The following is a 25,941-nucleotide window of genomic DNA, read 5'->3' as shown; positions in this document are numbered from 1 at the left end:
TCCCCAGCATCCAAAGAGGCACCGACCATCGCAGCAATACCCACTCTATGAGGGTGATCCCAGTAAATCATCTCCCTCCTGTCTCCCAATTCATGCAGCCCACTAAAATCCAGGCCCCAGATGGAAGGCCCTTATCAAAGCTACTCTGCAGATGCAGTCATCCATTGACTCATTTCCTGCATCTGAACAGCCAGTGTCAGAGCTGGTTATGAAATGTATGCTTCTATCCCTGAGACAGACAATGCACACTGATATAATTGCAGTCCTAGCCCCTCTCACACAAACAGTGCAGCAACATGAAGTGAAAATCTCCCACGTGGAAACACAAATGAGTGAGATGTGCACTGCTCACAATGATTTAGTGGATGCCCATGCTGATCATGACAAAACTAAAACAAATGTGACTGAAAATTACAGACTTAGAGCACCGCTCTAGACTAAACAATGTTGAATTCTGTGGTATCCCAGAATTGGTCGCACCAGATGCACCAGCCACCTATATTCAGAAACTGATGTAATGCTTAACCTCCTCACTTACGGATCTTGAATTGGCCATTTATAGGGCCCACAGAATACCCAAACCTGACTTCCTGTCAGCCTCAGTCCTTAGAGACATCTTAGCATGCAAACATTTTTATGATGCCAAAGAGAAAATTATGTATGACGCCAGGAACAACTCTGCACTCCCTAGACCCTATACTGGGATAAAACTGTATTCAAACTGTATCCAAAGCAACACTCTTCAACAGGAAAAACCTCTTCACCATCTAACAATCTTCCTGAGACCTCACTACCTTCCTCTCCACAACTATCGATTGAATTACAGCCGAATTTGAAGTACCATCAAAAGTACATAGAACACTTATTAGCTCTGAGAATATCCACACACCAAGTAGATCTTCACAAAGTCCTGCAACCTTATGTCAATGTAGCGGGCAGCTGTTTTCTCTGCTGGCCCTGCTTTAAATTTAGAGGGTAGTCAGAGGATTAGTTACTTCTGACCTATTTGTTTTCAAATTTGGGCCTCTGTTCCAGCCATGGCTGTACTGCAGGTGACCACTATTGTTGTCTGGGTTGTCGGTTCCACCCCAGGCCGAGGGTGGCAGCAGTCAGATCAAGGTGTATTGGGTATTCTTTCTCAGCGACCAATCAGTGGGGGTTGATTTCCTCTCTGTGCATGCTGGAAGAGAGTATTTAAGGGACAGACGTCACAGGTTCTGTCATCGTCGTCCACCCTGAGCATAACCAAAGCATAGAAAAATGTGCTTACTATGCTTCAGTTTGTAAACAGGAAGCCGCTCAGCACAGCGCACTATCCAGTTCATTGACTGTCCTGTGCAGGCTGAAGCTTCAGAAAAATGCATGTGTGTTTAAGCTTTGGGGTGCACACCCTTATGCAATAGGCTGTGCACACCTATGCCTATACCCTATTTCACCTCTTCAATCTATTGTTCGTTCTTTTACCACGTTCGGTAAATAAAGCAAAGAAAAAGGAACACAACGTGTGGACATTGACTTTGTTTCAGCTCTCATCCAGCACCCTAGATGGCAGAGGAATAAAGGTAACATGCCGCCCAAAAAAAAACAGCAGCTCCTTCAGAGGGAAGTGCTACATCAATTAAATTCAGATTTCTAAATATGCATGGCCTCAACTCTCCCTTAAAACGATCATCCCTTACAAGAGAGGCTTGCTCATTAAAAGCAGAAATTCTTCCGATTCAGGAAATGCACTTTGTCTCAGGTAAATCGCCTACCCTCACCCTGAAGAACTTTTCAGATGTATTCTTGGCCATTAACGCTCATCAGAAAAATGGGGTCCTAACAGCTATTTGAGTCCAATTTCAACTACATTCTGAAATCACAGATCTCTTGGGCTGGTACCACATCTTCATCTGTGACAACAACCAAATTAGATACACAATTGTCAAAATCTACTCACCAGACACTAAACAGATCAACTTCTGAAAAAACCTATTCGCCAAAATTATATCCATCAAGAGCAGCAGGCTCATTATCGAAGGGGACTTCAACACAATTGGAAATGCTACCCTTGATTCCTCCACAGGTAAAATAGCTGCCCACCAAACCATTAACCATCTCCTATACACTCATGATCTATATGACATCTGGAGATGGCAACATGGAGCAGAAAAGGACTTTTCTTACTACTCTCCTCCCCACCTCTCATACTCCCAAAATTACTTTTTTCTTACAGACAAATGGACCCTTCAGATGATTACTGCCTCCCAAATAGGTACAAAAACATGGTCTGATCATACCCCATGTATCAATACAACGTGGAGACTTTAACCAGTTCCCGACCCCCGCATGTACATATACGTCCACAATATGGCACGTACAGGCACATGGGCGTACATGTACGTCCTCGCCTATTAGCGGGTGGGGGGTCCGATCGGGACCCCCCCCGCTACATGCGGAGGTCGGGTCCGCTCGGGGAGCGATCCGGGACCACGGCGCGGCTATTTGTTTATAGCCGCTCCGTCGCGATCGCTCCCCGGAGCTGAAGAACGGGGAGAGCCGTGTGTAAACACGGCTTCCCCGTGCTTCACTGTGTCGGCGCATCGATCGCGTCATTCCCTTTATAGGGAAGACACGATCGATGACGTCATTCCTACAGCCACACCCCCCTACAGTTGTAAACACATACTAGGTGCACCCTAACTCCTACAGCGCCACCTGTGGTTAACTCCCAAACTGCAACTGTCATTTTCACAATAAAGAATGCAATTTAAATGCATTTTTTGCTGTGAAAATGACAATGGTCCCAAAAATGTGTCAAAATTGTCCGAAGTGTCCGCCATAATGTCGCAGTCACGAAAAAAATTGCTGATCGCCGCCATTAGTAGTAAAAAAAAAAAAAATTAATAAAAATGCAATAAAACTATCCCCTATTTTGTAAACGCTATAAATTTTGCGCAAACCAATCGATAAACGCTTATTGCGATTTTTTTTACTAAAAATAGGTAGAAGAATACGTATCGGCCTAAACTGAGGAAAAAAAATGTTTTTATATATGTTTTTGGGGGATATTTATTACAGCAAAAAGTAAAAAATATTGTTTTTTTTTTTCAAAATTGTCGCTCTATTTTTGTTTATAGCGCAAAAACTAAAAACCGCAGATGTGATCAAATACCACCAAAAGAAAGCTCTATTTGTGGGGAAAAAAGGACGCCAATTTTGTTTGGGAGCCACGTCGCACGACCGCGCAATTGTCTGTTAAAGCGACGCAGTCCCGAACTGTAAAAACACCTTGGGTCTTTAGGCTGCATATTGGTCCGGGGCTTAACTGGTTAAAATAACTAATCTCATCTGCCTTTGAAGGCTGGATAGCAATCTCTTAGCAATCCCTGAGTACTGCCAAGCGATCTCAAAAGCCCACACCCTATTCTTCTAAACAAACTCCTTCCTAGACATTTCTACTCTCACATTGTGGGCCACATACGTACAAAGCCTTCATGAGAGGTATCTTGATAAAACTGCAAGCTAATGTTAAAAATAGAGAGAAGAAAGTAAATTGAAGAGGTCCTATCCTCGATTAAAAATAAAGGGGATCAAAACAAAAAACACCCATCCCCCACTTTGTTCCCTTTGATGCATCAATCTGACTGTAAAATGAAACAATCCAAAGCAAACTACTATTCATTGGGGAGCAAAGCTGGTTCTCTTCTAGCAAAGTCAGCCAATCAACAACGCTAAAAAGCTCAAATCAGCTCAGTCAATCACCTCACTACCAGAACCCCAGTAGTTAACCCTTCAGATATTGCAGAGGCGTTTGTTGATTTCCACCAATCTCTATACAATCTTAATAATGACCAATCTACCCCTCAACCAAACCCATCAGATATATAGGCGTTTTTGACATCAGTTAATCTCCTTGCCCTATGGACTTCCCAATTTAATTCCTTATCAAAGCCCTTCTCTCCAGCAGAAATCGAATTAGCCATTAAATCCCTCTCTTCTAAAAAATCCCCTGGAGGTGACAGACACTCTAACGAGTATTACAAATATTTTCCTTCATCATTTCTCCACACCTTTCTGAGCTCTTCAATAATGCTGCATCCTTGCAATCTATCATTACAACAATTCCTAAGCCTGGCAAGATCCCAAAAAGGTACAAAACTATAGACCTAGCTCTCTTGTCAATACAAATGTTAAGTTGTATGCCACGGTCATAGCTAGAGGATTACTTACCTTCCTTAACTAATACACCCAGACCAGGTAGGATTCGTTCTAGGCTGACAAGCCCAAGATGCCACAAGAAGACTAATCTCCTTAATTTACAACTTGGAAACCAAAAAAACGCCTTCTCTGCTTCTCTTCTTGAATGCAGAGAATGCATTTGATCAAATTCATTGGGGATTCTTGCAGGCTGTACTGGAGAAATTCAGGATCACAGGATGGTTACAAACTGCTATAATGGCACGCTACTCTTCTCCATCGGCCAAGGTATTAACAGATGGTGTACTCTCCAAATCATTCAACATATCGAATGGTACCAGATAAGGATGCGCTCTATCCCCCATAATATTTGATTTTTTAATAAAACCCCTTGCTGCCAAAATCCGAGCTGAATCCTGCATCTCAGGAATTTCGTTCCAAGGGACTAGTATAATCCAATATACCAAAATACAATATAATCCTGATGCTTACTAATCCCACTCAGCCCCTCCACTCTATTTTTAATATCCTATCCCAATATGCTGAAGTTTCTTACTACAGACTGAACAAATCAAAATACGTGATCTTAAACCTACATACACCCTGGACCACACAAAATGCCGTGTCTAAAATGTTCCCATTCACTTGGGCTAAACAATCCATCCTTTATCTAGGCATTAACTTAACCCCCATAACTGTATAGTTAAATTCAATTAGTTGAATGTAACTATAGACCAATAATGCAGTCCTTACCCAAAGATCTACCATCCTTCTATTCCTGTGGCATGTCCAAACTGGGACATATAACAAATTGTCAATATGCTCATACTTCCTAAACTGCTTCACCTATTTAGGACTCTCCCTATTTATTTTCCTTCCAAGTTTTCCCATACTGTCCAAAAGCATATAAACCAATATATTTGGGAATTTAAAAGTCCTAGATGTATATCTCATCTTTTACATAGACCAATGAAAAGTGGAGGAGCCACCCTCCCTCATCTTCACTTATACTACATGGCTACACTACTAGACAAGATCTACTTCTGGTGGCATCCAATAAAATAAAAAACTTGGTCACAGATGGAAATCCCATCCTTTCACCCCCTCACCCCATGTAACGTCCTACTCCTGCGCTCTATATACCCTAAACACTGTGCTTTAAGTCATCTATTAAAGTGTCTCTCAAAGTTTGGACATCCGTACTATCTTAGAAGACTCCACTTCTCAGATCAATAGCTTTACCTATAGCTATTGATAGCTTTACCTATTGATATCCTTAAAGCCATAATACCTGACCTAAACTTAACACCCTGAATAAAATGTAGGGTCCAGACCCTGCAACACATCCATAGGGATGATAAATTGACACCCTTCAATGTCTTGCAGAATGCCTTTGCCTTACCTTCTTTTGAGTTTTACATTTATATAAGAATTTTCCACTGTTTATGCACCTGTGCAATTCCTTGTATCACCACCCTCTCAGTCCAAATTCTGCAATTCTACAAAACTCTTAAATACTTTGAACACTGAATCTCCTTTTTTTACTCCTACCTCAACAACCTAAAATTCCCCACCAGATCTCCTTCCTTAAAGTGGTTGTTAACCCACTTTTTTCAAATCCTCCCACCCCCTCTGTGCCGAAATAATAATGTCCCCATGCCTTTGTATTGTAAAAAATCTGCCGGGTTATACCTATATAAGCTTGACTCGTCAGCTCTCTTCTCTCTTGGGCTCACAGTTCCAGTGGGCGGTGCCAAGCCCTCCCACTGACATCAGCTGGGGAGAAGGGGAAGAGAGAGGAGAGAGAGAGCTGGCAGTCAGGTGAGCGCCGGGAGATGCGGTCATATAGGTACAGATCAGCAGATTTTTTTACATTACACAGGCAAAGCAAAATGAGCACTATCGTTTCTGGGAAAAGATAGTCTTGCTTGCTCTTTAAAATCTTCAAAATTGATTGATTCTTCATAAAAGACACAGGAACATATAGCAGATGTAAATGCATTTCAGGTTTGTGGGCCTTGTTCACTACAAATGCCAAATGCCAAATAAATTCAATCAAAAATGCAAACATAATTGGTTGCATGATCAAAAAAGGACATTAAAATCCAAGAGAATAACAATATAAAAGCTGTACTGGGCTGTACTATGGGTACAAGCAAATAAAAAACACATATGTGGTATTGCTGCAATCGTTAGGTGCAGGAAAATGTATTTTGGAATTTTCTTAGGGGATAGGTTATGGTAGTAAGAAGAAATATACAGCTAAATAAAATAAAAAATAATAATACATGTTTTACTATTTTGGGCCAGTTTTTCTTTGATAATAAAAAAAAATCATCAGGAGATATCCATAACCATTTACCACCAAATGAAAGCCCAAAACGTATAATGCACCTAGATGCACAAAATAGTTGTGATGATAGGTACGGTTTTACTAACACATGTCAAAGTTGCAAAATTGTACTTTGCATTAAAGCGGTGGTTCACCCTCCTTCACATCATTATACCATTACATTCGGCATCGTAGCGCGAGCTACGGTATGCCGGTCTTAAATTTTTAATCCCCGTACTCACTGTGCTATCGATCATTGAAGAATCCGACTCCCGCAGGGAATGGGCAAGCCTATGGAGAGGGAGGATGATTGACGGCCGGCTCTGGCACGTCACGCTCCCCGAAGACAGCCAGAGTAAGTCTCGGCTCTTCACGGCGCCTGCGCACAGGCTATGCGCAGGCGCCGTGAATAGCCAAGCCTATTTCGGCTATTTCCGGAGAAGCGTGACGTGCCAGGGCCGGCCGTCAATCACCTTCTCTCACCATAGGAACGCCCATTCCCCGGAATCTTCAATGAGCCATAGCACAGTGAGTACGGGGATAAAAAATGTAAGACCGGCATACCATAGCTCGCGCTACGATGCCGAATGTAATGGTCTAATAAAAAAAAACATTTTTTTTTTTTTTAACAGGGTGAACCCCCGCTTTAAGATTTGTTTTACGTAGGTGTGAAGGGGTTAAGAACACCTTTACCTGTTGTAGTAGAAGTATACAATGCATACTAGCACATTATAAAGAAAAAGAAAAGAAGGAGGGCACACCGACCTAGTGCCTTACCAAATGTAAAAACTTTATTAAAAGTGAAATAAAAACAATAGTCCTACTCACAAGCGAGCTTAGGTACAGACTTGGGTGGGTCCACGAACCGCCTAGGCTCTGAAGAAAGGGGTGTGCCCCAGAAACGCGTCAACCTTTCAGGGTATCGTCTGATCCTCTTGTCATCAAGTCCTGCCTGTAGATGCCACATGATCCAGCCTTACTGCCAGAAAAGTCTGTATCTAAGCTCATTTGTGACTAGGACTATTGCTTTTATTTCACTTTTAATAAAGTTTTTACATTGGGTAATGCACTAGGTCGGTGCGCTCTCCTTCTTTTCTTTTTCTTTGTACCTATATGAAGACCCATTGTTCTGAGGAGGGCTGCAAGACTCTAGACTTTGCCTCGGAATAAAGACTGGACTATGTAACCCGTGTCTAGCGAAAACACTTGGAGCGCAGGAGATTTTTTGTTCTACTAGTACATTATGCCATTGTCTTGCAGGTTTTTTTTTTTTTTTTTTTTAAGGTGTGGTTTATTCTGACTGACATATAATTATTCATACACATACTTTCTTTGATTAAACAAAACCCCCTTAGTTTTCTGTCTGTTAGTCCTGCCAATACTCACAGACTAATTTGTCACAAACAGGTATCATATTGATTTTGTAAATAATTTTTGGATTTAATCCATTCTAGTGAACTATTTATGTATTTGATTATGTACAGTATGTATTTTGTCTAGTATGCTAAATTTTACACCAATCATTACTCTTGAAGAAATTGAAATCATCTCAACGAAACGAGTACTGCTTAGCAAGTCTTTCAACATTGTTGTAATTTGAACACACTTTATAAATTATTGTGAAACTATTTTGTGAAGCTATGTCTGTATTCCATCATCATGTTGAATAAGACATGAATTGGAAAGTGTACCTACATTTTATATCAATGTAATAACTTGTTTTTAATGTAATGTATAAATAAAATATCACTGAAAAAAGAAGATAGCTGTGCCAACCCCAAAATAATAATATATGTCCTACCACATCTCTTAGAACAGTGAATATTCATAAACAACCCATCAATGATTAATCAAAAAAACATCAAGTGCATATTAAGTGAACTAAAAAATTAAATAAAATAAACAACAAGTGATTGTCCTTATAAATTGTTGGATAAACAAAGATCATGTATTTGACAAAAAAGCACAGTCCCGGTGTTTATCTTCAGAGATGTTTATCTGAATCCCATGTGAACAAATCCACATCCATGACTGGAAAATATTTTTTCACCAATTCGTGAGACACCACCACTTTCTAAAATGGACACTCACCAGAAATAAGATAAACAAATGCCTTTGGTTTATGTCAGGGTTAAACACTCCACTCATATGAGTAAATCTGAAGATTTTCTAAATGGTATGCAGTAATCACTCCATACACTTCCACATCGGTTTATTCCAGGATATCATGGAAAATTAACAGCCATCATTGTGCAATATATTATACTTTGTTTAGTAAAAATGAATAAAAAAGATTCTCTGTCACAAATATGGTGCCTCTGGTCTTGTATGTTGCCTCCAACAGTTATGTTTTATTTATTTTTACTGCAGGGTAACTTGAAACAGAGGAAGCAGGAGGATAGAGAAGAGCAGGGGAAGGTTCAGGCACACGGTACAGAATAAATCAGTCTCCACTCTCAGCTATTGAGTGGGAATGCTCACCCGTATAGTCCCCTCTCACATGGCCTAGCAGCCGGGATGACACACAAACTAATGTCCAGATGGTCTCTGCCACAGACTTCTTGGAATAAGCTTGGTCTCTGCCACAGACCTTTGAATGAACACGGTCTTTGCATAAATTTGAATAATTTTGGATGAGTCCAGGAATCCTCTGTCACATGGTTTCAAAGTCCCGAACCTCCAGCCAAGCAGTAAGAGAGCCTTTAAGCCTGAACTGGCAGACTGCAGGGCTTTCAATGTAGTGGATCCCTCCTTGATTGGGTCACCAGGCCTCACCCGAGACACTAGCACTTTGCCTGTCTCCTCCAGGGCAGGTCCTCACCCGGTTTCCTTCATCAAGATAGCTTCTTCCTTTGTGGACAGACAGCTTGGGATCCCCCTTTAGGATTGTAGGCCCCAGCCAGCGTAGCCAGCGTAAAATCACTCCTGGCCAGCGTGGGCCCGAAGTCGGGCTTACGCACGCCTCGCGCCAGGAGGGCCGCAAAGTGAGGAAGAATGAACCTCAATCAATGGCATCTGTCCACTAAGTACCCCTCCCAGCATGCCTATGGCCCCATGCACACGGGACCGTCACCTGCCACGTCGCCTGGCCACATCACCTGCCACAAGTTGTGGGTTGTCCACTGGCCATGTCACCTGCCACGCTAACTTGCCTCGTCACCTGCCACAAGTTGTAGATTGTCCACTTGCCATGTCACCTGACCACGACACCTGCCACAAGTTGTGGATTGTCCACTTGCCACATTACCTGGCCACGTCACCTGCCACAAGTTGTGGATTATCCACTTGCCAAATCACCTGGCCACGTCACCTGCCACAAGTTGTGGAAAATAAACAGCCATCATTGCGCAATATATTATACTTTGTTTAGTAAAAATTAATAAAAATATTCTCTCTCACAAATACGGTGCCTCTGGTCTTTCCAGCAATACTTTTGGGGCTAGTATGCATCGTTCGGTTCCCCGAGACTAGCGAGCGGTCCAAGCCTTGATCTGGTGCGAGTTGGAAGGAAGTGATGTTGGCGTTACCCAGAAGCCTCTACACGTTGCGCATAAAATCATGCGTCTTCAGGAATATATTTAATTGTATGATTAACCACATGCCGACTGCCGCATGCCAATTTACGTCGGCAGAATAACACAGGCGGACAAATGGGCGTACCTGTATGTTCCATTGAATTTTCCCTCTAGTGGGTACGTGCATGTGCCACGCGCTGTGGGAGCATGCCCGCAGGTCCTGCAAACTCGATGTTCGCCGACGGACCTCGATCGTGACACGGAGAGGTAGAACAGGGAGATGTCTATGTAAACAAAGCATTTCCCTGTTCTGCCTAGCAACAGGACAGGGATCTACTGCTCTCTGTCATCAGGAGCAGTGATCTCTGTCATGTTGTAGTGAGCCCATCCCTCTACAGTTAGAACACCTCCCTAGGACACACTTAACCCATTGATCACCCTCTAGTGTTTAATCCCTTCCCTGCCAGTGTAATTTATACAGTAGTCAGTGGCTATTTGCAGAATTGATCGCTGTATAACTGTCACTGGCCCCAAAATAGTTTCAAAAGTGTCCGATGTGTCCACCATAATATTGCAGTCCCGATAAAAATCACAGATCGCCGCCATTACTAGTAATAAAATAATAAAAATGCCACAAATATATCCCCTATTTTGTAGATATTATAACTTTTGTGAAAACCAATCAATAAACATTTATTGCAATTTTTTACCAAAAATATGTAGAAGAATATATATCAGCCTAAACTGTGGAAGAAATGTTTTTATGTATTTTTTGGAGATATTTATTATAGCAAAAAGTAACAAAAATTTTGTTCTTTCTCAAAGCTGTCACTCTTTTTTTATTTATAATGCAAAAAATAAAAACCACTGAAAGGTGGTCAAATACCACCAAAAGAAAGCTCTATTTGTGGGAAAAAAGGACATAAATCTTGTTTGGGTACAACTTTGCATGACCGCACAATTGTCAACTAAAATGACGCTGTACAGAATCACAAAAAATCTGATCAGGAAGGGGGTAAATCCTTCCGGGGCTGAAGTGGTTAATATATTTTAAGACATTTTTTGGTACCTTAAAAGTCCCAAATAACAAATTTAATGTTGTAACTATAGACTTTTATGAAAAACTGCTATTGCAGGGCCAATAGTACAATCATTATTCATCCATATGTGTAGGAAAGACCATGGAAGACCAAGGGATATAAAGACTATTAGATTGTTTTCAGTATCTTTTTTATTAGATTTTTCACAATTTACAAAATTCATTACATCCTTTAAAATCATTTACATCCTCAACATTTACCTTTTATCAGAGAAATTATTTAGAAAGATTTACTCTAGTTCTTAGGCCTCGTACACACGGCCAAGTTTCTCTGCAAAAACCAGCAAGAAGCTTGCTGGTTTTTTTTTGCCGAGGAAACCGGTCGTGTGTACACTTTTCAACGAGGAAACCGCCGAGGATCTCGTCGGGCCAAAAAGAGAACATGTTCTCTATTTCCTTGACGGCAATGGGAAAATTTGGCTCACCGAGATCCTCGGCGGCTTCACAAGGAACTCAACGAGCAAAACGATGTGTTTTGCCCGTCGAGTTTCTCGGCTGTGTGTACGAGGCCTTAGAGATCTTTATCCCTCTGTTTACTTTTTAATTCTACCTCTCTTCTAAACCTTTAAAAATATTTCTTCTATACTTCTTTCATACTCAATCTCATCCATAAAAAAAAATATATATATATATATATATATATATATATATATATATATATATATATATATTTGTTTCTTTACCTTCTCTATCCTCTCCCTCCCATCTCATTCCTAAAAGACATTTATTAGATCTTCCGATAACCAGAATTCATCCCACTGTTGCCACATTTTAGGTAGTTGGTTCGTTACAAACCCCGCTTTCCTTATCTTTTTTTCCATGTAGTGTAAATCATTCATCTCACCTAACCATTCTATTATTGTTGGGGTTTCTGTTTTCTTCCATTTACGAGCTATTAAGGCTATTGCTGCTGTAATCATATATTGAAAAATATCTTTCTTTGTGGTTTCTACTGATCTTGATGTTATGGATAATAATAAATCCTTAATCCTTAACTGCATCTCTATGCCTAATACCTTTTGATATATTATTTGTATTTTATTCCAGAAATCGCTCACTCTTTAACAATCATACCAAATGTGTACCATCGTTCCTCTTTCCCCAGCACATCTCCAGCACATTTCTGATTTTTCTTTATTTATTCTATTCAGAGCTACTGGGTTCCAATACCACCTCAAGACTATTAGATTGTAAGCTCTAATGAGCAGGGCCCTTTGATTCCTCCTGTATTGAATTGTATTGTAACTGTACTGTCTGCCCTCATGTTGTAAAGCACTGCACCACTGTTGGTGCTATATATCCTGTATAATAATAATAATAATAATAATAATAATAATAATAATAATAATAATAAAATAGAGTAAGGGCACTGGTGGGATTCTAATGTGACCTAGTGTTCGGTTTGGTTATGTCAGTTCCAGTCTAGCAGTCTAGAGTGAGCAGATTATAGCGTTGTAAGGTAAGTAGGTAGGCAGGTTTGTGAATAATGTGTTAAACCATTAACCTCCCTAGCGGTAATCCAGAGTCTGGCTCGAGGTGAATTTTTTATACCAAAAGCGGTATCCCCGAGCCAGACTCGGGATCGTATTGCAGGATACAGGGGGAAGTTACTTACCTTGTCCCTGGATCCTGTGATGTGTCCACGCTGTGTGTGCGGGCTCCTTCGCTGTGTCTCCTCGCTCGATTCACAGTGCCGCCGAGCTATGTTCCCTGCGACGTTACGACGCACGGGGACGGAGTTCGGCGCCAAATTCAAAAATTGAAAAACACAATACACATACAGTATACTGTAATCTTATAGATTACAGTACTGTATGAAATAAATACACATCCCCTTTGTCCCTAGTGGTTAGTCCAGTGTTCTGCATGCAGTTTTATATAATAAAAACTGTTCTTTCTGCCTGGAAACTGGAGATTGTCCATAGTAACCAAAAAGTGTCCCTTTACATCAAAAGTGCTTTTAGACCAGCTAGAAAACAGCGATAATAAATTATAATCACTTGCAGAATTGAGCGATAGCGATTTGTGGGGAAATTCTTCATCAAACAATAAAAATAATGACAGCGACAATTCTGCAACTGAGCAAATTTTAGTGTTTTTGATTTGATTATATTATTGAATACTTTTTATTATAATTACATTATTATTTGTTATAATTATTTAGTTATTTATTATATTATAATTTATGATTTATCATACCCGGGATGTCTACAAAACTCTTGTTTGGAAATATTTAAGTGAGTTATTCCTAAGAATTGCAGGCCTACAATATAAAACGCCAAATTTCCATGCAAAATAATTGTACCGATTTTGGTACAAAATTCCAGACATAATCATACCGCCAGGGAGGTTAAACATTGATCCCAATTAAGTGTCAGTGTGAAAAAAAAATCAAGAACACATTTTTTGCTCAGCAAAACCATAGCATATTTATTCAGGGATATTTTTAACATTTTCTTTTCAAACTACTAGAAAATTATGCAGTTATTAAGACTTATATCAAACATAATGTATGTCAACAGATGTACAGAATCACTAACACCATATGGAATTTAAGCAATGTTACTATGCATTTGACCTTGTTGTGAGTAGTAACTGATGTTGAGAATATTTTTATAAATGTAATTAATGTAAAGTTGTAAAAACAAATGTATATAATCACATCATAATTGCTTCAGATCTACCTATCTACTGTACCTATCTGTCTATCTATTCATCGATCTTTTAATCAAGAAAGCATAAAAACTGAGTGGCAATGGTACTGTGCTGTGTCAATGCAAACATAACAAATGATCCTGTCCAACCCTTGTTGCCATATGTGTGGTGTGTTATAGACATGTGCATTTGTTTTTGTCTGAATGCATTTTCATCCGAATTTCAGGTATTTTCGTTATCGTTTTAACAAATGAAAATGAATGCGCAGAATACGAAATCTGAAAGATCCGACATAAAAAATGCTTAATTTTCGTTTTCGTTGCAACAACAGTTCGATATAGATAGGAGATTCGACATGACGCTGACAATAACAATCTGTGTCTATCGAACCTGTGGTCGAATGTGCCTAACCTTAACTCTATTAGTCCAAGATTATTCTACATAGAGAGAAAAGATTTGACATAGAGAGAAAAGATATGACATAAAGGGAAAAGATTTGACATTATAGAGAGAAAAGATTTGACATTATAGAGAGAAAAGATTTGACATAGAAAAGATCGCTGCTGGAATTGGGTGGGGGAAGTAAAATAAAAATAATGATGATGATGAATGTTATTGGCTGATTGTAACCAAAGAGGAGGAGCAGTAAAATAGCTAGAACTAACTTGACAATTCAACATGAACGACGGAGATTCGACAAAACATTGAAAAACATACAAACATCGAATCTGTCATTGAAGGCTTATGGTGTCTGTCTAAAGTTCTAAGAAGATTCGACGGAGCAGCTAAACTGTATGACGCCGCAGTTGTACATTTCCGGTCAAATGCTCGACCCATAGGCTATAGAAAAATTCTAATGTTGGTTGACTAGTAATAATAATTAATAAATATAATTATTACTAGTCATACAGCATTAGAATTTTACTATAGCTTGTAGGTGGAACATTCGACCTGAAATGTACAATCGTGGCATTGTACAGTTTCGCTGCTCCGTCAAATCTTCTTTGAACATTCGACAGACACCATAAGCCTTCAATGACAGATTCAACCTTAATTCATTCAGATTTTTGGACGAATGCAATTTCTAACGAAAAAGGAAATAAATAAAAACTAATTTCGGGAGTAACTAAATAAATGTATTTTTCGGACGAAAATTAAATTCCGAAACAAAATATTTCAGTGTGCACATGTCTAATGTGTTATTAGTTTAATTTTTCACATTTAGTTGAATTTTATTCTATGTTTTGTATATTCTTATATATTTTTGGGGGGATTTTTAATACATACAGTATATGGTTTTAGGCTCTATTCACACCTCTGAATTCATTTAATGGGCTGTCCTACATGCACAAAACACATCTGTCTTCTTTTATCAAATTTTAAGCTCATTTGTCACACATTTTAGTGTGTGCATAAACAAGCGTCTGCTGGCTGCCTTTGGGGTGCTTTTAACAGTTAATGGCAGTACAACCAGGATGCACTTTTTTTGCATGTTCAGTCAACATCAAAAAATGTAAGCTTTTGCCTGTGTTAAAGGAAATCACAAAACACACAAAAAACATAATCTAGATATCTTTTAATTATACAGGATCTGTACGCTAAATAGTTTTATGAAATGTAAAAGCTATGTTGGGTATTTCATTGTTTTTTATTCACTTTAATTCATCTCAAAGTAATTATTTTAGAAAGGAATATTTAACACTAAACTGGATCTAATGTTTTTCATGCATAATCCCATCACAGCTGCATTTACCAGTAATTTAACTGTGACTTGCTTCATGTCCATTGATTCTGTTGAAGTTTCTTTGTCACCTGGGATAAGACTCAAATAATTTCTATTACTCTGGCTGCTTGTCCACACAAGTGTGTTTGCTCCTTGTCAGATCTGATTCATTGCATTGGAACTGACATAAAACATGAAACAGAGATCATTGAGGCATAGAGCAATTTTGGTCCACAGTGTATTACTGCACATGACTGTGGAGACTGGAGGTGCTCAAACCTGCAATAATTTACTTTGCAGACTTCTTCCCAGAAAAAGTTCAAATTATTCTTAAATTTTAGGAAGTAGGGCATCTGTTCCGCTTAAGTACACACATCTATTCATTGTTTTGGACCGTTTATACACATACTGAGACAAGGGGATAATTCCCACATGCTTACAAACAGAATGATTCTAATAAAGCAAAACTAATAGACTAAAGAGCTAAAGACTGAAGTCACTAACCGCAGAGCACTTAAAGGGGTGATGATCTTAAAGGATGAATAGGCTTTCACAGCACACTGAAAGATTAAACTAGCATTAGCCTGCTTAACAAAATATTAAAGACTGTCCTTTTCTTCCGCAACACTGCACAGTCAGTATAGGAGCAGTAAAATGTTTGTTCCAGCTTTATTTCTATGCATTGCGGTCTCCTGCCACTCCATGCAGCTGTTTCTCATGAGACAATTGAAATTTGGAAACATGTATTACAAAGGATGCATCTCTGTTCTCTGTGTTGGAATCCTAGTGCTGTTAGTTTTTAATGAGAGGTTTCTGAAGATGAGAAATACTGTGCATAGTAGATGGCAGTTTTTAATCCCTTATGCAAAAGCAACCCCCATACAGAACATTTAACATTTTGTTTGTGCATTTTTGCAAGCATGTTTTTAATATGTGTATTTAATAGTTTCCTTTCGTCATGCAAATGTAACAGCCCTAACGTTCAATCATAAGAGAATGAAATGGATTAAGAACATTCAACCATGAAGTAAACAGGCTAAGAACATTCATCCATCAGAGGACATAATATGTGGGAAACTTCAGCACTGGGCACAGTCTATGGAGCGTTTTGTTGAATGAACCTTCAGCTGCAGAGTAAAACACAAAAGTGAGTGGTATTTTTACAATTATTATTCTTATTATACTTAAGCTATCTGTTAAAAATGCCCTTTACAATTAACCCGAAAAGCCTAACACCTAACCCAACCCCTAAAATTAGCCCCTCCCCTAACCTTTGAACCCTAACATTTAAGCTAATCCCTAAAGTTATTATGACATTCATTTAACACCTGAATTTAGCTCTGGTAATAACCCTAAGACCATTTCACACTAAGGAGTTTTTCAGGAGGTTTAGTGCTAAAAATAGTGCCCAAATATCGCCTGAAAGCGTCCGAATACCGCCGCAATTCCGCAGCAATTCCGACAGTATAAATAGCGGTGCTATACCACCAACGCATCTCCCGTCCCAGTGTGAAAGGGGCCTAAGGCTCCTAGAAGCTGTTATTAGCTTTTTTTCCCACTCCTCATGCCGCGTACACACAACCGTTTTTCGGGTTCTAAAAAATGACGTTATTAAGGGTCTAGAAAAAACGATTTTTTTTTCAACCTGATCATTAAACCGGCCTTGCCTACACACAATCGTGAAAAAAAGGTGCTCTAGCAAAGCGCGGTGACGTACAACACGTACAACGGCACTATAAAGGGGAAGTTCCATTCGCATGGCTCCACCCTTGGGGCTGCTTTTGCTGATTTTGTGTTAGTAAAAGATGATTCACGCTTTTATGTTTGTTACAGCGTGATGAATGTGCTTACTCCATTACGAATGCTAGTTTTACCAGAACGAGTGCTCTCGTCTCATGACTTGCTTCTGAGCACGCACATTTTTTCACCTCGTTAATGCCCACACACAATCATTTTTTAAAACCTAAAAAACACCAACGTTAAAAACGTTGTGAAAAAATAGAGCGTGTTCAAAATTTTTAATGACCATTTTTTAGATCGTGAAAATGCTCTAAAGCCCACACACGATCATTTTTAATGACATAAAAAAAAACTAAATTTTTTAGAACCCGAAAAACGGTCGTGTGTACGCGGCATCATTGTTAAAAAGTGTTATCCTGTGTGTCCATGCACACTACTTTAGGCTAATAGCATTTTTTGAGCTTCAGTATCTGGGAGCAGAAAAAAAGGAGCTGCTGGTTAAATTTTGGGTCTGCATGTTAACTTTGTAGCTTCGTTGTCAGGGTGGGAATGTCCATAATAATTGCAATGTCCAGACAGATGTAAAACCTCCAACAGTTAGGTTTTATTTCTTTTTACTGCAGGGTAACTTGAAACAGAGAAAGCAGGAGGAAGGAGAAGAGCAGGGGAAGGTTCAGGCACACGGTACAGAATAAATCAGTCTCAACTCTCAGCTATTGAGTGGGAATTGCTCACCCGGATAGTCCCCTCTCACATAGCCTAGCAGCCGGGATGACACACAAACTAATGTCCAGATGGTCTCTGCCACAGACTTCTTGGAATAAGCTTGGTCTCTGCCACAGACCTTTGAATGAACACGGTCTTTGCATAAATTTGAATAAATTTGGATGCATCCAGGAATCCTCTGCCACATGATTTCAAAGTCCCGAAACCTCAAGCCAATCAGTAAGAGAGCCTTTCAGCCTGAACTGGCAGACTGCATGGCTTCCAATGTAGTGGATCCCTCATTGATTGGGTCACCAGGCCTCACCCGAGACACTAGCACTTTGCCGGTCTCCTCCAGGGCAGATCCTCCCCCGGTTTCCTTCATCAAGATAGCTTCTTCCCTTGTGGACAGACAGCTTGGGATCCCCCTTTAGGATTGTAGGCACTTTTTGCACTTTTCCGAAATTCATAAATTAGTAAATTCAGTAAATTAGAAAATTTGGAATTCAGAAATTCGAAAATTTGAAAATTCGGAATTCAGAAATTTGAAAATTCGAAAATTCGGAAATAGGGAATTTAGAAATTCAAAAATCCGGGATTCAGAATTCAGAATTTGGAATTTCTGAAATTTTAAAATTCGGAAATGCAAAAATAAAAATTTTCGAATTCAGAATTTTCTAATTTCCAATTTTCCAATTTTTTGAATTTTTGAATTTCCGAATTTTAGAATTTTCGAATTTTCGAATTCGAATTTTCGGAATTAGGGAATTCGGAAATTCGAAAATTCGGAATTAGGGAATTTTCGAATTTTCAAATTTTGGAACTTGGATTTTTAGTATTTCCGATTTTCTAATCTCCGATTTTGGAATTTTGGAATTTCAACATTTCCGAATTTCCAAATTCGAGATTATCCCTTAGGAATCACTGAGGAATGGAAGCATGCTATGCTGGGACTTGTAGTGCACTCTGCAGGGGACTGAGGAATGACATCCTACTATGCTGGGACTTGTAGTGCCCTCTGTAGGGGACTAATGAATGACAGCCTACTATGCTGGGACTTGTAGTGCCCTCTATAGGGTTCTGAGGAATGACAGCTTGCTATGATGGGACTTGTACTGCCTTCTATAGGGGACTGAGGAATGAAAGCTTTCTATGCTGGGACTTGTAGTGTCCTCTGTAGGGGTCTGAGGAATGACATCCTGCTATGATGGGACTTGTAGTGCCCTCTGTATGGGACTGAGGAATGAAAGCCTGCTATGCTGGGACTTGTAGTGCCCTCTGTAGGGATCTGAGGAATGACAGCCTGCTATGATGGGACTTGTAGTGCCCTCTGTAGGGGACTGAGGAATGACAGCCTAAATTCACTAAACTATGGGCCAGATTCACAGCGGATATATGACGGAGTATCTCAGATACTCCGTCGTATCTCTCAGAGTATCTATGCGACTGATTCATAGAATCAGTTACGCATAGATAGCCCTAAGATCCGACAGGTGTAATTGTTTTACACTGTCGGATCTTAAGATGCAATACCGCGGCTGCCGCTGGGGGGAGTTTGCGTCGTAAACCAGCGTCGGGTATGCAAATTAGGAGTTACGGCGATCCACGGCGGTTTTTCGCGTTCGCTACGTCGCTGCTAGTCTAGTTTCCCGTCGCAAAGTTAGTCGTCGTTTTGGGTGCCTTAACTTTACACAGCACACGTATGTGCTGTATAAAGTATGGCCGTCGTTCCCGCGTCGCAATTTAAAATTCACGTCGTTTGCGTAAGACGTCTGGGAATACGGAATTACGCTACGCACGTCGCCGTTCGAAAAAATGACGTCAGTTCGCGCAAAGCACGGCGGGAATTTAGAAACGGAGCATGCGCAGTAGGTCTGGCGCGGGAGCGCGCCTAATTTAAATGGCACACGCCCATTTAAATTACGCGGGCTTACGCCGGAGGCCGCCAGCGTAGGTTTTCATTGCAAGTGCTTTGTGAATCAGGCACTTGTGATGAAAACTTGAGGCGGTGTAACGTATCTACAATACGTTACGCAGCCGCTAGTCTACGTGAATCTGGCCCTAAATTCACAGAGCAGTCTAACTAGAAGAAGGCATTACATCTAATAATTATTTTAACTTTTTGTAGATGAGCGATAATTAGAACTAGTATTGTATCAACTTATCAGTTTTTCTAACATATGGAGTCACTTGAATTCTACCCATTATTCAGACATTTCAACTGGAACTGGAAAAGCCCCCTTACAACTTTATAATTGTTGCTTCCTGCTTGCTAAAGATGTTTCCACATCTTGGTATTCTAATTTGCTTCTCCCACACTCCTAGGTGAACAGATCACTATATTTATTGAGATTCTATGGCCTTTTGAAACTGTGATTATACATGTTTTACAGTGCTAGTTGGTTGCCAGGGGCAAACTAACACAGGGGGGATACAAATAAAACACTAATGCTGCATACACGAGGAGAGGGGTCTGATGGACCGTTTTTATCAGTTAACCGATGAAGCTGACTGATGGTCAGTCGTGCTTACACACCATCGGTTAAAAAAACAATTGTGTCAGAACGCGGTGACGTAAAACACAACAACGTGCTGAAAAAAACGAAAGTCAATAGCTTCCAAGCATGCGTCAACTTGTTTCTGAGCATGCCTGGATTTTCAACCAATGGACGTGCCTACAAACGATCGTTTTTTTTTCTATCGGTTAGGAATCCATCGGTTAAATTTAAAACAAGATTGCTTTTTTTAACCTATGGATAAATAACCGATGGGGCCCACACACGATCGGTTTGGTCTGATGAAAACGGTCCATCAGACCATTCTCATCGGTTTGACCGATCGTGTGTACGTGGCATGACTGTAGTCCAAACACAATATCAGAATAGTCTACCTCCATAATCAGCCTGTAAAAAATATACTTTGTCTTACTTACACACACACACAAAACAAAATGACCACAATCCATTACAGAGTTAAAAATATATCTAGTGTGTTTATATTCACTCAGGAATTCCGCATACTTCAAATTTGCTGGCACTTTGTCACTGAGCTTAAACCAGATTTTACATTTCACTGCTGGCAATCACAGGGTTGTTGAGAATTTATTTTGTCATCCACAGAGTGTTAAGGAAGTTATTTGTAGTTATGTAGTAGGGTAAATAATACGTTTAAAATCAGAATATAATTTATGACTAAATTATTACATTAAACAAATTATATTCTGAATAGAGTGTTGTGGATTATTTTGTTAGTATTGATTTTACAGACATGGATATAAAGACATTAGACATAAAATTCCACATCTCCTTAGAATAAGTTGACAGGTGACTTTTTTTTCATTAGTGTGGTTCAGCATTTGGACAGAGAAGCAGATTGTGCTTCTAGGCTTCTACATTATCACCTGTCAATGATTTCACATTTCAGTTATTTTGAATATGAATAAAGTAAAGTTGCAATGGAAGAGGTGCAAGAGCAGAGTGTTAATTGGCTTCTAGCAAAAAAAATAAAAAATTGCTTTCAAGGTAATAACAAGGTAAATGGATCATAAAACAAAGCACATTATAAAAGCGGTGACAATAATATTTTATTTAAATAATAATGATATGTTTTTATTACATTTAGTATTCTTTTTAGGTAGCCTCGTAGATTTGGATGACAACTTAAAAAAAAAAAAATAGTAACGTATTTTAATTTTTAAAGTAATTGTATGTTATATGACATCTTAAAAGTGAATAAGTGCCATATTTATTTTAAGAATTTTTATTAATACTAACAATATACTTTTTAACCACTTCCATACAGGGCACTTACGCACCTTCCCGCCCAAGCCAATTTTCAGCTTTCAGCACTGTCGCACTTTGAATGGCAATTGCGCGGTCATGCTACACTGTACCCAAACAAAATTGGCGTCCTTTTTTGCCCACAAATAGAGATTTCTTTTGGTGGTATTTGATCACCTCTGCGATTTTCTTTTTTTGCGCAGCAACTAAAAAAAGACTGAAAATTTTGAAACAAAATTAAGTTTTTATTTTTTTCTGTTAATTTTTTTGTAAATAAGTAAGTTTTCTCTTTCAATTACGGGCACTGATATGGCGGCACTGATGGGCACCGATGAGATGGCACTGATGGACATCGATGAGGTAGTACTGACAGGCACAGATGAGGTGGCACTGATTGGCGGCGCTGGTATGCGGCACTGATGGGCACACATAGGTGGCACTGATGGGCACACATGGGCGGCACTGATGGGCACTCATGGGCGGCACTCATGGGCACTCATGGGCGGCACTGGGCACTCATAGGCGGCACTGATGGATACTTATGGGTGGCACAGATGGGCACTGATAGGTGGGCACTGGGCATGGATGGGCACTGTGGGGTGGCACTGATGGACACTGTGGAATGGCACTGATGGACACTGTGGGGTGGCACTGATGGACACTGTGAGGCGGCACTGATTTACCTATGTGTGCCAATCAGTGCCCATTTGTGGGCACTGATTGGCATCTTTTTTTATGCTTTTTTTTTTTTTGCCCAGACTTTTTTTTTTTTTTCGCCACTTTTTTTTTTTTTGCCCTTCCCTGGTCCAGGGTGGGCTTCCCTGGTGGTCCAGTGTGGCGATCCGAGGGGGGGCTGCGCTGATAAACAATCAGCGTGAACCCCCCCTGTCAGGAGAGCCGCCTATCGGCTCTCCTCTACTCGCGTCTCTCAGACGCGAGTGAGGAAGAGCCATCAACGGCTCTTCCTGTTTACTTCGTGATCAGCCGTGGTTGGACATGGCTGATCACGTGGTAAAGAGTCTCCGTGAGAGACTCTTTACCGAGATCGGTGTTGCGGGGTGTCCAGTGATGTTGCATGATTGCCTCGGCTGCCTGGGCTTCCCTCCTCATTTGCTCCCGCTGCTGTCAATCAAAGTCAGTCAGCCAATGAGGAGAGAAAGGGGGCGAGGGCTGGCCTCAGGTCCATGTGTGATTGGACACAGGGAGCTGCGGCTCAGCTCGGGTGCCACCATAGCAAGCTGATTGCTGTGGGGGCACTCAACAGGAGGGAGGGGCCAGAAGGGCCGAAGAGGGACCTGAGAAGAAGAGGACTCAAGCTGATGTGTGTATAACCACTACACAGAGCAGGTAAGTATGACATGTTTATTATTTTTAACAAAAAAACATTACAATTGCTTTAAGGGACTAAAATAACCAGACATATATAAATAAATCAACAAAGAAAATAATGTAGCGCCTCAAAATACAGTAAAACCTTGGATTGCGAGCATGCTTCGTTCCGGAAACATGCTTGTAATCCAAAGCAAATTTCCCAATAAGAAATAATGTAATCTCAGATGATTCGTTCCACAACCATTTATTTACAAGTCTATTAAGTTTATAGTCTGTATAAAAAGATTATAGCAATGTGATAACATGTCCATCCACAAGGGGATTAGAAGCAAAATACAGCAAGATCTACAGAGTATAAAAGGGAAGAGAGGTGCCTCTATGTGTAGCAATATGGTTACATTTAATGAAGGTACAACATTTAGCAACTCACATGGTTGATGATTAAACAGGCACATCTAAATATGTAGGCATCCGGGGTAAAGCTGTCCACATAGACCGTTGTCTGCAATGCCGGCTACCACCACTGTCAATGGTGACCTGGAAGACTACCCTGCAGGAGAGCGATCTGAAAGCAAGGCTTGAAGCACTCCTGGAGGGACGACATCGATGGCGGTGCGGAGGACGGTATATGTGGACAGCTTTACCCCAGATCTCTGCATACTAAGATGTGCCTGTTTTAATCACCAACCATGTGAGTTACTAAATGTTGTACCTTCATTAAATTCAACCATATTGCTACACTTAGAAGTGCCTCTCTTCTCTTTTATACTCCATTGTGACATTACGCTACTCTTATATCAAGACATTGCATGTATATCGAGTCAAAATGTATTAAACCAAGTTACTCTCAAACCAAGGTTTTACTGTATAGAATATTACAAGCTTAAAGCAAGTACTATCAACAGAGCATTCATAATGTGCAAAACACATCCACAATATTAAAAAAAATATAATAAAATATTAATCAGTGTGAATAAAGTCTGTTGCAAAAAAGTCCAAAGTATATGATAAATATCACCGCAAAGAGGTTGTCTTCCACCAGCTAATGAAATCCTATCCACCACATGTGAGTAACATGGCTAAAATGCACTCACCGACATTAATGCTGTGAGAGGAAAGCAGTAACATGAGCTTTGTGTCTACAGGATCTTTCATAAGAGGTCAACCAGCTCCATTCTCACAACTCCGCAGTACCTCTTCTCACCACTGGGGACAGTCATGCTTGATACTGCCTGGGAAGAAAGCTTTCATGACATGGAACCATAATCAGGGGATCAGATATGGTGTAGTATAGTTATTAAAAAGTATAGATTTCACATAAAAAGTAAAAGGCTTCATCCAAATGCCAGTGAAACGAATGTCATGACAAATGAAACAGTGCACTTACAAAGAGAGCAGAGAGTTCCAATCATGGAAGGGGCCATGAGACATCAGTGTGTAGCTCCTGCCCAGGGCTGGATTTCAGACAAGGCCAACAAGGCCAGGCCTCGGGGCGGCAGTGGGTGCAGGGGCGGCATTGCAGCTGAGAGGAGAGGACAATTTTATTTCAGGAGTCCCCCCAGGTCATGTCACGGATAGTGAGAGGAGAGAAAACAGAGGGAAGAGGAGGTGAGATGGTTCTCAATGTCATATTCGGCAGCAGCACCAGACTCTCAGTGTCATTTTCGGCAGCAGCACCCCCCCCGACTCTCAATGTAATTTTTCGGCAGCAGCACCCCCTCCCGCTTCTCAGTGTCCTGCCAAAAAAGTCTCCCGGCGGATAATGTCCCCCCTGTACTGCGCAGGCGGGGGCGGCATTGAAGGACTCGGCCTTGGGGCGGCAGAGGGAGTAAATCCGGGCCTGCTCCTGCCCCATTGCATTTAATGCAAATGCACATCTTCAAGGGACGCTACTACTAGCGCTGACCCCTTTTTTATGTTTTCAATATATAAAAATGTATATCAGAATTGGACTTTCTTATAATATTATAATTAACTTGAAACCTTTTTAATTAATATAATCTTCATACAATGTAACCAGAATTTTTTGACATGGATATAAGAATATTGTCTAGGTTACATTAATACAAATAAAGTTTGACCAATGCCTTAACACTGTAGACACTGCGAACGACTTTGCAAATGTAATGTTTATTAAACATTTAAATAATTAATCTAGAATATTCCATCAAATGAAAAATCTTTAGAAGAAATTCCCTCCTACCCAATAAGGTGGGTTTTGTCCTTGGCAGGGAAGCCAGGGACAACACCATCCGTACCCTAAATCTACACCACTGGCTCACCTCATCAGGCACTAAGGGGTTCCTACTTTCCCTCGACGCCGAGAAGGCGTTCGACAGGGTGGCCTGGGATTACATGCGGGAGGTTTTGAGGAACATAAAAATCTAATATTTTTTGCCTAATATTACGTATGGACTTCCACTATATTTGTAAACAATACTGTACTATATTACCAAATAACCCTGGGTATTGACAGACACAAGATACACCACACATTTCCCCCCTCTCCATTCCTCCCTAACTACAGGTTCACCCACCATATATTGCATCTATTTGACATCCCAATACCATCAATGTGGTGAGACCTTATTGGCTTCCCACATATGATCATTTATCATATAGTCCCCATGACTCATGATAGGGCTACTCAAAATTGTTATATTTCCATGATGCATGTTATTGATGTGTGAACTTTCAGCACGCGCAGTCGGGCGTCGTTAATTGTAGTCATTGTTAGTCTTGTCAGTCTCGTTACATGTGTTCAGGAACTTTAAATACCTATTAGACTTCACATCTGATAATAATATAATAATTTTTTATAGTTGCACGAACTGTGCTAAATAAATTCGATATTTTTGATATATTTCTAATCAAGTCTCATG

This window comes from Rana temporaria, chromosome 5 (assembly GCF_905171775.1).
Source record: "Rana temporaria chromosome 5, aRanTem1.1, whole genome shotgun sequence".
In the NCBI taxonomy this organism is placed as follows: domain Eukaryota; kingdom Metazoa; phylum Chordata; class Amphibia; order Anura; family Ranidae; genus Rana; species Rana temporaria.
This window is presented reverse-complemented; position numbering follows the sequence as displayed.